This window comes from Schistocerca americana, chromosome 2 (assembly GCF_021461395.2).
Source record: "Schistocerca americana isolate TAMUIC-IGC-003095 chromosome 2, iqSchAmer2.1, whole genome shotgun sequence".
NCBI lineage: Eukaryota > Metazoa > Arthropoda > Insecta > Orthoptera > Acrididae > Schistocerca > Schistocerca americana.
The window spans coordinates 667,922,294-667,938,315 of record NC_060120.1 but is presented as its reverse complement, the minus strand read 5'-3'; the positions used below and the strand labels follow the sequence as shown (position 1 = coordinate 667,938,315).

At 42.6% G+C, this 16,022-nt stretch overlaps 1 protein-coding gene across 1 annotated transcript in view; it reads left to right on the top strand.

Annotated features, from left to right (window-relative positions):
- Positions 1-741: 741 nt before the first annotated feature.
- LOC124595932 overlaps positions 742-16,022 on the top strand; it is a 721,865-nt gene continuing 706,584 nt past the window's right edge. The window contains exon 1 of the mRNA XM_047134851.1: positions 742-851. The gene's annotated coding sequence lies outside the window, so the exon portion shown is untranslated. The remainder of the gene's footprint in view (positions 852-16,022) is intronic.

Below are 16,022 nucleotides of genomic sequence, written 5' to 3'. Positions count from 1 at the left end.
TCAGAACGAAAACGTTACAGAGATATTTAAAAAACTACGGGGTCGGGCGCAACAACAAAGCAAAAGAGGTATTTTACACCTCAAAAAGGCTTATTGTTAAAACTCTGGGATCGTACGTTCCAAAAGAGACGGGTCAACATTACTTCTTCCAAATACGTCTGACTAAACGGCCACAACGTGTGAATAAGAGAAATTAAAACTACTACGGTTTATCCTCAAAAATTCTTCCCACGCGGGATTCGCGAGCGGCACAGGGAGGATGGGAAAAGATGGTGCCTCCAGAAGTACCCCAACCACGCTCGCAGAGTGTAAATATGGATCTTATCGAAGTTGTCTTTGGTCGAAGAAAAGTACGTGGTGAAATTTGTGCGGCCAACTTTTAAGATTATTTGCAGACTCTTCCTCGCACACAGAGGGTGCTGCTCGAAGTGCGCAATTAGCTGGTGGACTGCTCGACCGGTGACCCGAGTTGTAGTGCAGTTCCCCGAGGATGCTTTCCGGCAGCGCGCATTAACATTTACCGTCGGAGCACTAGGCCGTGGAGCGCGCATGCGCAGTGCCGGGCTCCAGGTGGCGGCGACTGGGCTCCGCGGGCAGTGTGGCTGGGCGCGCCGCTGCTTCCGCCCGTGCTCGGCCGCTGCGCCGTCGCCGTCGAAGTCGCCGCCGCCGCCGCCGCCGCCACTGGCTACGCGAGCCCGGGCTGCCGAGCTACGCGGGTCGTCGTCTTTCAGGCGCGCACAGTGTCCGACCGTAGGCCGCCCGGCTGGCGTCGCAGGAGGTGCCAGAGCGGACGCGAAGCGACAGGTGGTGGCAGCACTCGTTTCCGTGGACGAGCACCGCTCTGTCGGCCGGTGAGTACGCGAGGTTTTTTCGCTGTTACGAGGTACTTGTACGACGCCAATCCACCTCCGGCTGCATCTAGTGGATTCGGTGCTGCCTGGCTGAACTAACGAGTTATTGATATCGCTTACCATCTACTGCAGAATGTGTTGTGAGGTCAAATATAATGGATCTGTCTTTTGAATATCATAATAATATCTCTTAGCTGATTTAATTTTTACAACACAGTCGGTTTGTCTGAACTCGACCGTCTTGATGTAAGCGGACGATAGAGGACTTAGGAGTTTGCTTTTTTGTTCATGGAGACTAAAGACAAAAATAGGGTCCACCATTATTCACAACTATTTTTTCCCAGTCTACAGACAAGGTTTATAACTCATACACAGAGTGTTTAACTAGTGGCCAAACGATCCAACCTGCATGATTTTAATATTCACTAGTGGTTGCTGTCCTGTGTCTCGGTCACTCAGAGTTGCAAATATTAAGTTGTTGGGAAAGGAGGAGGAGAAGTTTACAATAATACTCGTTATCGTTGTTACGTCAGACATCGGGCTGCATTGTTCACACGAGTATGAAATGAACTGATCATGTATTTGACTAGCAATGACAACTTAATTAAGACATAGAACTGCGTCTTAGGTCTTCGAGCAATTCACAACACATTGTACATCAGTCGGTGTTTATAAGCGGGATATTGCTCCCAAAATGCATGGCCAATTATTTTCACATTTATGAAGTGATTCATTAAACCTGTAGAGATCAATTAAGTACGCCGGGTTTTCATGCAAAAGTGATATTGGTCGGTTTCAGACTGAAACTGACTGTGTAATAAAAATTATTCTGTGTGATTGTGGATGTGATGCGTATTATTACATTTAAAAAATATTTAACAACTGGTGACCACTGCCTATTAAAATGATTATATCTGCAACATTAAAGTACGTTCTGTAAAGCCGGTGATATTAAACACGAAAATATCGAACTTTTTGAAACCACGCACGCGGTCTGTTCACACAACATCCTAAGAACCCATTACAGTGTTAAAAAGGTGGATTAGATACGGCTATGTTTGGGGTTCAATACCACCGTAAAGAAATACATTGAATTCTATATAACATTAGGCTTGTTACAAAACAGAAAATGCCTTGACAGCGAGAGTGCAACTCGTTGCGGAGTCATCCATAAACATGGAAGCAATTTCAGATTTATCGCAGTAACTCGTGTGAGGATCATTACTATACATTAATGAATTAATAGAGAGTGTTAGATTCAAGCTTACTGATAAAATACATGCAAAATGATAAAATTGTAACCTTAGTCTCATCCTCATGAAGCACCAGCCTGATGGAAATACTAATAACTAGCTCTTAATCTTGGTAAATGTAAAATTGTGCACTTCACGAATTGTGGAAATTCACTAGATTATCATTACATAACTAATGAGCTAGCGATGTTATACAAGTACGTGCAAATAAAAATGTATATAAGTATTAAATGAAATGAAAATATAGATCTAGCTACAGATATAGCAAAGAGTTTGCTGCGAATCTACCTCAGATACCACCTTGTAATAGCTGTGCAGCTTACGTATCTCAGGTAAGATACTGGGAAACTATCTTTTGTGTACAAGACAGATTACATTCAATAAGCGTATACCTCACATACCGGATTACCATCCTGTTGCATTGGATCCATACTAGATCGGACTATCAAGGGTCGGAAAGAGGAAAGAGACTTTGCCAGAAAAAGTGAAATCTCTCAAGTGCAAAAGCTCGAAAGAGGTCTCTCGTGACGAGGCTTAGAAAACTGCCTGAACAGTCTCTATCAAGGCGGAAAAATATAAATAACATTCAGTGTACTCGTATGAGGATGAGACGAAAAATAACTCTGATGTATAGTAGAATAAAAGCCACCCCCTTTTCCGAACATGATTGTTGTCTATGCAATAGATAGGTATATGAAGTATTTCATGACGTCTCTATTGAATTTTCTTGTGGGAACAAAAATATTAACTACACTGATAATAGTAGTCATCTTCTCTAGTCAAAACCACCAAATCTATTTTATGTCCTGCTCAATTAGTAGCACATAGTAATTTTTTCTAAATGATACTGTAAGGATTATAATTTAAGTAAATAACATTCCGTCACGAATTTTTCGTACAAGCAGTACATGATTACGAATCAAATATCATTGCAGCATATGCAGTTGAACCGTCACAACTTCTGGCTCTGATAATGAGAATCATTTCGTGGAGGTGTAGACCATTTTCAGTCAAGCCAAATAACGTGTTTGTTAACTAAAGTTTTCCAGAATAATATGTTCATGCTGACTCAACTATCATTGTATCGTTACCGTTAGCGAGATGTCTGTGTTAGTGTACAAATGAAGTCAGTTGCAATCGTCACATTTTGCTTTCACTGGCACTTATGAAATGCTCTTCTTTACAAAATGTTAAGAAAAAGACCTCGAACATACGGAACTAATATAGTTACAACCTGTGACTTCGATTCCAAGGATGTTACTGAACATTTAGGTAATATTCGAATAAACTGTGTTGTATTTTGCTATTTATGTACAGTAAGCAATATTTACTACGAGTGGCAAACAGATTGGTAAATTCATGCGCTACAGCATTTGGAGAGATATCTGTTGATATACGGGTATGGCCTCTTGTACGGTTCACGTTGTCTCTCCGGTCGAGAAGTTAAGGCATAATACATGTCTCAGTAACATTTAATGAAGCATTAGTTTCAGAACTTCGCCTTCGTACAGATATTGTTTCAGTTTCCGTATTCGAGATATATGCCAGCAAAAATATACGTTACGTAGTATTGTAAATCGTGTGGGCTTTCCGTTACTATCTGGTAATTGCTTTTAAATTAATGTCACCAGACGAATAATTTATGCTTTTTCTTGCTGCCCCTTACCATGAGCGACAGCTTGCGTAGAACCTTTCGCTTTTTTTAAAATTTAATCTTGATTCTTTTCGTTTATCAGCAGCCCTATATGAAAATCTCCCTTGAGCCACCCTTTTCCTCTCAGAGTGTCACTTGCACTCTGCATCCTCAATTATTTGTTGAATGTATTCCAATCTCTGTCTTGCCCTACAACTTCTAACCTCTGCGGCTCCCTCTGATACCACGGAAGCTACTCCCTGTTGTTTTAACATATGTCTCATCATTCCGTAATTTCATCTTGTCATTTGCTTCCATATGTTTGTTTGTTCATTTTTATCAGTCCACTTAATTTTTAATATCATTTTACAACGCCACATTTGAAAGCTTCGATATTCAGATTCAGGCCAAGAATTTCCTCTCCACCTACTCCAATTCCTTTTTCTGTCCTCCTTGCGTCGTCCATCATATGTTATTTGGCGTCCAGGTAGAAAAATATCTTAATTTCATGTACTTAAAGGCTAACAAATTTTGAGATTGTTTATTGTTACTCACATTTCTACTGCTCCTCATTATTTTCGTCTTTATTCGATTTACTCTCATTCCATACTCTATAGTCAGACGATTGATTGCCTTTAGTAGCCCTTGTAACTCTGTTTCACTGGGGATAGCAATCATTAATATATTTTGACCTAATTAAAATCCCACACTTGAACTCTCGTTTTATTTCATTACTTCTTCGACGTATAGACTGAAGAATAGGAGCGAAAGACTGCATCTCAGTCTTAAACCCTTTTTAATTCAAGTGCTTGGTTCTCTTTTGGCTTATGTAGATATTATATATTACCCGCCTTCTCCTGCAGTTTACTTACTTCTCAGATTTTTGGACATCTTGCACCATTTCACATTGTTGAACGGTTCTTCTAGGTCGAGAATTACTGTGAAAGGGAGTCGATTTTTCTTGCCTTGCTTCCATTATCACGCGCGGCGTCGGAATTGCCTTCCCAAAAGCCAAAGTGATCGTCATTTAGCAGTTTCAGACTTTTTTTTACCATCCTTCTGTATTTTATTTTTGTAATCAAGTGGGATGCATGAGCCGTTATTTCAATTTTGCGATAGTTCTCACACTTATCAACCCTTGCTCTCTTTGGAACAGATTGGTTGATATTTTTCGGAAAGTGTATGAAGTTCTACACACCAATTTGTAAGTCTTTTGGTTGCCATTTCCCCCCAATGATTTTTAGAATTTCGGAAGGAATGTTATCCATCTCTTATACCTTATTTAATGGTAGAACGTAACCTTCTCTTCCTGTACAGATCAAGCTCTGATTGAGCTTGTGGTGGTTATTTGTTGTTAAGATCAAGTGCGTTTACGTTTCAACTCTTCAATTGTGTAAATCTACTACAGTGGAAATTCAATGGAACAATTGTACTTGATGTTGCCGCATTTGGCAGAGATGTATGTTTGACCAGTTGAGATACAGTATTATCTCACCTGAATTTGGCAGCCAATACCGAAGCCAGTAGAGAGTAAATAAAATAGTACAGTTGTTGGCACAAAAATGATCTCTTAAAAACGGTTTTCTTATGGTTGGTAATTTACAGTTTTTCTCATTGTCGTCTCCCCTTTGGAAATTCCGGAGATACGAATGAGAGCTATACTGCAGAACCTTTAGACAGGGGAGTGGTCATGACGACACATTTTCACGTTTTTTTTTTTCAATTGCAGGTCACAAGTCCTATGCCTACATATTACGTGTCTTTAATTCCGTGGTTTACAATGCCTTCCGCATCCTCATGTCATGATAGCTGCTGATTCTTGTGCCTTTATGATAGTTTCCCACTCGAAGGGAAAGAGGTTGCCCTGAATCTCTGTCCTCTCTTTCGCACTCTCCTCCCCCCTCTTTGATAATACTGTTGTGCACATGACAGAGACTTCTTATACCGGAGTTTTCGACCGAAATTGCAGGTGAATTTTATTCAGTATTTAAGCAGTAGCTGGACTAGAACCCACGACACAGGACTTTTTGATTAGTAGTTAAAGACGCTATTGCTAGACCACAACTGGAAACTTTGCTTAGGAAGGTTACTACTGCAGAAATTTGAGCGTGTATAAATGAAGTTTAAACGCCACTTCAGTTATGCTCAAAAATATGTTTACAAGCTTTAAGTTCCTGTTATACGTAAACAACCGAACACTTCAGTCATTTCGAATAATTTTGCTTTTCAGTTTTAGGAATGCCAGTAATTTGAAGTTTGCCTCTGTTCTTAATTGCAGTTATTCCGAATACTCTGAAATTATTTTTGATACTCATAAAAATACATTTGGAGAAACAATGCGACCCCATTCTTCAAGAAAAGAGATAACATATAGGTGCAGAGGTTTAATTAGACTGCCCATTAGTAACTACAAGCTTCTGAATCGTTATATCTCCTCTGTTTTGTGACGTTGAAGTAATGATTGAAATATGCGTGAGTGCATTCTTAATTAGTTTGAAAATGGAGTAATAAGCACTGCAGTTTTCATGCAGAAATATGATAGCAACATCAGCTTTCGTGTTTGTGAACTTTTTTTGTTAGTTAGTTAGTTTCTGATTCTATAGATCATTTGCGCGATAAGTCGTAGTGATGTGGATCGAGTCATTTTGCATTCAGATCGCAAATTAATTTATAAACATGGCTCCATGTTGAACATTTATAAGTTTCTTGTGCATTTATTTCAGCAAATATCTGCTTATTTACGTAGCACATTCAACAGTACCCATAATGTTTGCTCTTATTAGTAACATATTTTGTTAACACTCAAATCTCTGCAGCCACTTTCTTTTGCTCAGCAGCGACGTATGTGGATCTCAAAAATAAGATATATCTGCATGAGGCCCTTACATCACTCCAACGATTCTCGAATTATACACGCAATCACTACAGATATGTACATCTGCATAAATACTCAGAAAGACACCTGACGGTGCGTGACGGAGGGTACTGCGTGTACCACCTCCGGTCCCCTTTCATGTTCCGGAAGCGAATGATTCGCGGAAAGAAAGACTGTTGGTATTTATAAACTTGCGTCTCTATAACTTTACCTCCATTGCCTTTTAGTGAGTGATGCAGAAGACAGCAATGTATTAGTCGATTCCTATAGGAACTTATGCTATTAGAATTATATTAAAGTCATAATGTATAAGGCCCCTAGGAGTGGATGAGCTTCTCCGTGACGCTTTCGCGCTAAAAAAACGAATCCGTCCCATTAGAGTAATTACAGTGCGCGCAGAAGCATTTAAGCAGTCAATTTGCGCGATTAGTGCGGACAGAAACCTTGTGGTCCTATACAAAGAACCCTCTGCCATGCACTTCACAGTGATTTGCAGAGTATGTATGTAGATGTAATTGTGCACTATTCCAGATGCCCTAGTTTCGGTCTTGTCTATTTCCTCTGTCAATACTACCTGTTAAAGGTCACAGATTCAACAGCAATACTCAGGTTTCGGTCGATCGAGGGTTTTGGGAGCTACCGACTTTGTACATTAAATTTCATGAGGATTCTTCTGCTGAGCCTCCCGATTGCCTTTTCTACGATTTAGCGTGAACCGTGCAGCCAAATAGTATGTGCATAAAGAAACATGGGGGTCTATATGAAACATGTACAGAAATAATATTTAAAAATGATAAAGCAATTGGTGGAACACCGAGATTACAAATTGTCATGCAAATACCCGCCGACTGAAACTTCCTGGCAGAATGAAATTGTGTGCCGGATCAGGGCTTAAACCTGGGAACGTTGCCTTTCGTGGGAAAATGCTCTGCCGATTGTGATACCCATGTACAACTGACGATTCGACCTCACAGCTTTATTTTGTTGTTACAGTCTTCTTACGCACTTAAGAGTATTGTTCAGCGTACATATAATGATAGTGTCAATCATTAACGCTCTGTTGTGTGTGACACTAGCCACATCAAGGGGTATATTTACTTGGTACCTGTTACTTACCATGATACGGGAGAAAAAATATTAACTTAGGTGATGGAACCGACATTTACGTGACAGACATTCAGATGAGTTCTACACATGCATGACTGCTCATAAAAATCATCTACAAGGTTCCAGTGAAAGCACTGTTCCATTGCCTTTCTCCCAACTCTTATGAAACGTGATGTTGATGACTCAAGACTACTTGTGTAACGATTTATTGTGTTGTGGCTGTGTATGATATGAAATAAAGGGGGAGAGTGAATATTGCTGTGGACACGTTGCATAAAACCAAGGGTCCAGCCGAGTTTACCATCCTCATTCAACGGACGAACCGTCATTATAATTATTGCATGCCCTCTCTTTAAGAGGTACTGTAGAGACATATGGAACTTAATCAAGTATATTGCAGGAATTCAGTGTTTATCATTATTATACTGTTATCTCTATACTATCACAGTAAATGACACGAAAAATTCTTCAATCGCTTTTGAACTTGCTATCTGCGAATCAAGTGATATTCCAACCAACGTGCGTTAGGAACCTCGGCTACGGGAGCAGGTTGTGGGACACATAGAAGAGGTCTTCCGAACCACCTATTGACTTCATGGACAGGTGTATGTCGAGCACACAGTGGTGACCGTACAGAGAAACATTGAATTCCTAGGTACAGATGTACAAGGTATTTTGCGAAAGAAAGCAGAGGGAGGAAGCCGACAGGGATAGTCTGAATACACATAGTGAATGAAATTTACTGGTAGTGTTGGAGGGTGCAGATCGGAGATTTTCTTGGGGAAAGGAGTGGGAGTCGGGTGGATGGTGTTTGAAGATTCAGGGTTGCAGAAGCAAGTGGAGACACGCCACTACGAATAACTATTTCTCGTAAATGCGTATGAAGAGTGAGGCAGTTAGTACCACAGATTAGCAGGTGTTTAAGTTCTTCCTGTGACAGAATTTTAACTGTCAAATAGCTAATGGTAATTTTCGTTCTAGTAATTGTAGCTACAATTATCCCTGCAAATTATGTGACGTAACTGCTACAAAAATAGCAGAACTGGTAAGGCTTGAATTTGTAGGTTGGGTCGTGCACTTGTAATCATAAACCTAATGGTGTACTAACATGAGCAAGATATTTGATTTATCAAAGTCACGAGAGTCATATGCGAAAAAATTCTGAAAGTCTTCTTTATTTGAAACTTTCGTACTGAAATTCAATGTCAGTGTAAATTTTGAGTGAGTAAGATTCGTAATTTGCTTGAATGAAGTTTCTACTGAATTTAATAAGGTGCTTGCTTTCAAAGGGTTACGTAAACGTCAAAACAAACAATAAAAGAATGCTTCAAAGGTACCGTAGGTCTCTGTATGTTGATGCGTAAATAAAAACTATGAGCCACTGCGTGGGTGAAAATGATATATGCAGATACATTCTGCAAAAATGGACGAATGTCGTGGAGAACACACCCGCAATCACTGGTTTTTTAACGGAGCTATTATCAGTCTTGATTGCATTAATTTTTTAAATGGCTGGTTTCTGTGCAATATGAAACATCCTCAGATTTGAATATCTATTAATAGTGTGTGTCTTCGAATCATCGACACATTTACATGCTGAATCACATAACAAAAACGTGACGCAGCATGTAAATTTGCTGGTAGTTGGACGGCACACTCTTGTAACCGTTACATTGGGATGTGGGGATGGTTCGTGTTGAACTGCAACCCGTCATTTGAAAAATTGAACATTCAGAACGGATAATAAATCAGCTACTCTTCTTTCAAAACTACTTTATAAGCGACAGTTCCGCAAGAACACACGGAGGTGGGGTGCAAAAGTGCCACGAGGATGGACGGATGAATAGGTTTAAATATTCATCAACGATCTTCCCCAAGATCGTGGTATTGACGAGAGCTACCACGCCCCGTCAGGAGCACAAGAGTAATCTTGTGCTTCATGCAACTCGCTCAGACAGTCTATTCAATGTACAAATATGGAACTGGCATTAATGTATTCTGCAAGAGCAACGCAAAGCTTTGATTTGTTTTACTTGGGCCAACAAATTATCAAGTCGCATTACGGACAATTTAAAAAAAATGTATTTTCTGACAACGAACCGAATTTCCTACGTGAAGGAAACATTTTTGTTATTGGAGTAGGGTGAGTATATTACAGGAAGAAATGTGTCACAGTTTTTAACGAGAAATCATTTGAGTGAAATATGACTCTGAGTTATAATGTACGTGTATACAATCAATGACAGAAGTCATGGTGTACCTCCTAATATCGCGTTGGACATCGTTTTGCCCAGCGCAGTGCTGCAGCTCAACCTGTCAAGGACGCTCCAATCGTTGGAAGTCCCTTGCAGAAATATTGAGCCCTGCTGCCCCTACAGTCGTCCATAATTACGAAAGTATTGACGGTGACGGATTTTGTGTACAAAATGACCTCTCGGTTATGTCTCATAAACGTTCGATAGTATTTATATCGGGGGATCTGGGTGGCCAAACTGTTGACTCCAGAACGTTCTTCAATCCAATCGCAAAAAAATGTGGCCCGGTGACATTGCGCACTCTCATCCATAAAAATTCCATCGTTGTTTTGGAACATGAAGTCCATGAATGGCTGCAAACTGTCTCCAAGTAGCCGAACATAACCATTTCCAGTTAATGATATGTTCAGTTTGATCAGAGGATCCAATCCATTCCAAGTAAACACAGCCCACGCCGCTATGGAGCTACCATTAGTTTGCACATTGCCTTGTTGACAACTTGGGTACGTGACTTTGTGGGTTCTGTGCCATATTCGAATTCTACCATGAGCTCTTACCAACTGCATGACTTCGTGGGGTCTATTCGAATCCCACCATCGGCTCTTAGTATCAGAGATCGGGACTCACCTCATCAGGCCACGGTTTTCCAGTCGTGTAGGGTCCAACCGACACGGTCAGGAGTCCAGAAGAGGCGCTACAGGCGGCGACGTGCTGTTACCAAGGCACTCGCGTCGGTCGTCTGCTTCCAGATGGTTCAAATGGCTCTGAGCTCTATGGGACTTAACATCTGAGGTCATAGAACTACTTAAACCTAACTAACCTAAGGACATCACACGCATCCATGCCCGAGGCAGGATTTGAACCTGCGACCGTAGCGGTCGCGCGGTTCCAGACTGAAGCGCTCAGAACCGCTCGGCCACATAGGCCGGCGTCTGTTTCCATTGCCAGTTCAGTGCACTGTCCTAATGGATACGTTCGACGTAGGTCTCACATTGATTTCTGTAGTTATTTCACGCAGTGTTAATTTTTCTGTTAGCCCTGACAACTTTACACAAACGCCGCTGCTCTCGGTCGTTATGTGAAGGCTTCGGCCACTGCGTTGTCCGTGGTGAGAGGTAATGCCTGAAATTCGGTATAGTCGGCACACTTTTGACACTGTGGATCGATTTTCGAAATGAACAGTCCCATGCCTCTAGCTCCAACTACCATTCCGCGTTCGAAGTCTGATAATTCCAGTCGTGCGCCCATAATTACGTCGGAAAACCTTTTCACATGAATTACCTGAGTACAAATGACAGCTCCGCGAATGCACTGCTCTCTTATACCTTGTGTACGCGATAGCAATGCTATCTGTTGGTTGTTGTGGAGGAGGAGACCAGACTGCGAGGTCATTGGTCTCATCGGGTTAGGGAAGGACGGGGAAGGAAGTCGGCCTTGCCCTTTCAAAGGAACCATCCCGGCTTTTGCCTGGAGCGATTTAGGGAAGTGACGGAAAACCTAAATCAGGATGGCCGGACGCGGGGTTGAACCGTCGTCCCCCCGAATGCGAGTCCAGTGTGCTAACCACTGCGCCACCTCGCTCGCTAATGCTATCTGTATATGTGCACATGGTCAGCACATGAATTTTGTCACCTCAATGTGTTTTCTGGTCAGCGTCTCAATTTAGTGACCGATTGTAGTATCACATGAAGGAGCACGCATCAGAGTCCGACGTGAACAGTTTCCGGCATTTTCTTCTGTCTTTATTTTGTGCAGTGTTCGTAAATTTTTTAGATCTACACACTTTTTTTGTATAATATATTAAAGCTGCCTAGAAGATATTGTTAATCGTTCAGTTACAGAATTTTATCGTGAGTGAAATTCTGTACGTTTCTAAAACTAGTTATATAACGTGTGTCTTGAAACGGAAGGAGGTCTACAATGGAAGATGTGTAAATTAACCGAGTTTCTTTAATTTTTTAGCAGTTTTATCTTTCTTGGAAACGGATATATCTCAGTTTTCAGTAGGTTCTATTCCAAAATGTATTTAACTTGTAAATGTTATTTCATAGCCTACTTAATTTGATTTCACTGCTTATCGGTGTGTAGTAGAGTAATAATGTAACAGTTTTTGTTGGGTACTCTGACATAAATTTGGCGAGAGGTAGAAATAGGCCCTGCAGCGGTCTCGGGTACTGAGACTGTTGAAGAACAGAGGTCGTACATTAAGATCGAAACTTTACAAGGAAAAAACAAGACAGAAATTCACAGTGTGTTAAGCGAAGTTTGTGGTGAGTTTACTGTCGACCGTAGTACAGTTTCACTCTGTATTAATCGTTTTCGTGGTGAAAGTATGAGCATAGACGATAATCCAAGACCTGGAAGATAAAAAAGTCCACAGATGAACGAAGTGTGAAACTTGTGGCAGATGCTCTTCTAGAAGATCGCAGTGCGACTTGTGAGGAACTCTCTGATGTCACGGGAATTCCCCAAAACTCAGTATTCCATTTTCTGTCAGACGATTTGAAGAAGAGAAAAATTTCTGCAAGAAGGGTCGCATACTGTTGAAGAGAAGCAGAACCGCCTGAACATTGCAAACTTGCTCAGACAACCATTCGAACTTGAAAGTCAAGGATTCTTAAGTCGAATTGCCGCTGTTGATGAAACATGGATTAGAGGCTTTGAACCGAAGTTGAAACCACAGTCCAATGAGTGGAGAGCTTCAGATTCTCCACGACCAAAAAAATTTCTACGTGCTCCATCAAAGCTCAAGCAAATGATGATTTTTGCTTATGATCACTAAGGAATTATCATGACAGATAGACTCCCCCGTGAAACAAGTGTCAAAACAGTGTATTATCGTAACTGCAAGCAAAAGCTGCGGAGAAAAATGCACAAAACTCGACCAGTGTGAAGTGCGCAGTGCACATTCTAAACAAGCAGCTTAATTCGCCTCTACTTCATTTCCTAGGTGGTAATGGGAACACTTCTCCGTCAACACTTTAATCCCTGACGGATGTTGGGAGTATCACTGTAACTGACATTGTTAGTTAACTGTTGTTCAACCCTGTTTTTCACAACTACACTCCTGGAAATGGAAAAAAGAACACATTGACACCGGTGTGTCAGACCCACCATACTTGCTCGGACACTGCGAGAGGGCTGTACAAGCAATCATCACACGCACGGCACAGCGGACACACCAGGAACCGCGGTGTTGGCCGTCGAATGGCGCCAGCTGCGCAGCATTTGTGCACCGCCGCCGTCAGTGTCAGCCAGTTTGCCGTGGCATACAGAGCTCCATCGCAGTCCTTAACACTGGTAGCATGCCGCGACAGCGTGGACGTGAACCGTATGTGCAGTTGACGGACTTTGAGCGAGGGCGTATAGTGGGCATGCGGGAGGCCGGGTGGACGTACCGCCGAATTGCTCAACACGTGGGGCGTGAGGTCTCCACAGTACATCGATGTTGTCGCCAGTGGTCGGCGGAAGGTGCACGTGCCCGTCGACCTGGGACCGGACCGCAGCGACGCACGGATGCACGCCAAGACCGTAGGATCCTACGCAGTGCCGTAGGGGACCGCACCGCCACTTCCCAGCAAATTAGGGACACTGTTGCTCCTGGGGTATCGGCGAGGACCATTCGCAACCGTCTCCATGAAGCTGGGCTACGGTCCCGCACACCGTTAGGCCGTCTTCCGCTCACGCCCCAACATCGTGCAGCCCGCCTCCAGTGGTGTCGCGACAGGCGTGAATGGAGGGACGAATGGAGACGTGTCGTCTTCAGCGATGAGAGTCGCTTCTGCCTTGGTGCCAATGATGGTCGTATGCGTGTTTGGCGCCGTGCAGATGAGCGCCACAATCAGGACTGCATACGACCGAGGCACACAGGGCCAACACCCGGCATCATGGTATGGGGAGCGATCTCCTACACTGGCTGTACACCACTGGTGATCGTCGAGGGGACACTGAATAGTGCACGGTACATCCAAACCATGGCCAGCAAGATCTCCGGATCTGTCCCCCATTGAGCATGTTTGGGACTGGATGAAGCGTCGTCTCACACGGTCCGCACGTCCAGCACGAACGCTGGTCCAACTGAGGCGCCAGGTGGAAATGGCATGGCAAGCCGTTCCACAGGACTACATCGAGCATCTCTACGATCGTCTCCATGGGAGAATAGCAGCCTGCATTGCTGCGAAAGGTGGATATACACTGTACTAGTGCCGACATTGTGCATGCTCTGTTGCCTGTGTCTATGTGCCTGTGGTTCTGTCAGTGTGATCATGTGATGTATCTGACCCCAGGAATGTGTCAATAAAGTTTCCCCTTCCTGGGACAATGAATTCACGGTGTTCTTATTTCAATTTCCAGGAGTGTATTTAAGTCTGCCATGGTCTCTCCATATATTTCCAGTGACGACGTTTGTAAAAGCGTCCTTTCTGAGTGCTTTGACTGCAGAAAGCGTAAATGTATATTTATTTCTGGCAACGTAATCGTTAATTTGGGGACATATTTAGTCTATTGGATTTAAATGGCAACAACGAGGTGGTAGCTGGCTAGCTGATTCGGGGGAGGGAACCAAACGGCGAGGTCATCGGTCATGAGGTGGCAGCCAAATGATTGTATGCCCATACGTTGTTGCCAGCTCTTATATGGGGATCTGTGGCTTATGGAGAATTATTTCCACCTTTGTAAGGTTATCACTTACTTCGACGCTGAAGTCACTCAACATTTCATCCTTTCGCTTCACCAAAGTAGGTGTCTTACCAACAACAACGGCAAGCTAAGAAGCATTATCTAGAACAACTGTTGGTTGCTTTCCCAGATTCTGAACTACTGAGTTTGCGAACCACTTTGATCATCAATTTATTCAAGGTACTCTTCTGCCTCCTGTGATTTAGAAAACAGAAGAGCGTGTAGAAGAAAACCTTGCGTTGTGTTTGCATGACGATGAATAAGTCTGTCCCGGTTGTCGGAAGGCACTTCCACTCTTTCCAGCCCTGCTTGACAAGATCACCAGAATGGGTCCACGTCTCTTCAAGCTAATTGATCTACCTGCCTCAAAAATCGGCATCGCCATGCAGCTTTAGCCTCCCTTAGATCACAGCTACAGAAATATCCAATGAACTATGTTGTAAATAGCGATGTACGACAGCCTCGGAAAAGACCTGACTGTTCAAGGGTAACTAATAACTTGCTGAGTGTGAATCTTCTTTTCTGCGATAATAATCATAAACATGATCGCGAATAGCACCCTCAGTAAATGGGTCTATATTGGTGATCTGCCTATCCATACAACGTTCTTTTCAGTATCAAGTTTTCAAGTTTTTCAAAGTTCCTTTCCTTTGTCAAACATTTCCTTGCAAAGCTGCACAGCAGTGTTTTTGTTTGCATTCAAAGCTACAGCAACTATAGCAATTTCCTTGTTGACGGACAGCAACGGGCCGCAGTTATTTCAATCTCAAAGTAGGACGGCAACGCGAAAATCATTTCTCTCGTTCGAAAATGGTTCAAATGGCTCTGAGCACTATGCGACTTAACTTCTGAGGTCATCAGTCGCCTAGAACTTAGAAATAATTAAATCTAACTAACCTAAGGACATCTCACACATCCATGCCCGAGGCAGGATTCGAACCTGCAACCGTAGCTGTCACGCGGTTCCAGACTGAAGCGCCTAGAACCTCTCGGCCACATGGTCCGGCCTCTCGTTCGACTTCGAATGCGAATCGCTTACGTAAAAGAACTACATCGAACTTTATCACTCGTAATTTCCGACGAAATTCCTTATGATGTTGCTCACTACCTTACAACAAATAATGGTAACAACCAATAAAATAAAAACTACCGAGAGAGTAAAAATTATAACAAACAAAGCTACAGGGTTTAACAAAAACACAGGACAGAAAACTACCTCAAACTGCAGCACTGCGCAAGCGGGAAGTCTTGCATAGGAGGCGGTGAAGCTTTGGTATCTTCGGGTAGTTGCTGCGGCTACAGGGCTCCTGAGATTTATGTAATGTGTGTCGTGCCTTTATAGTGGGTTCTGTCCCCCGTTCTCTTGCGTCT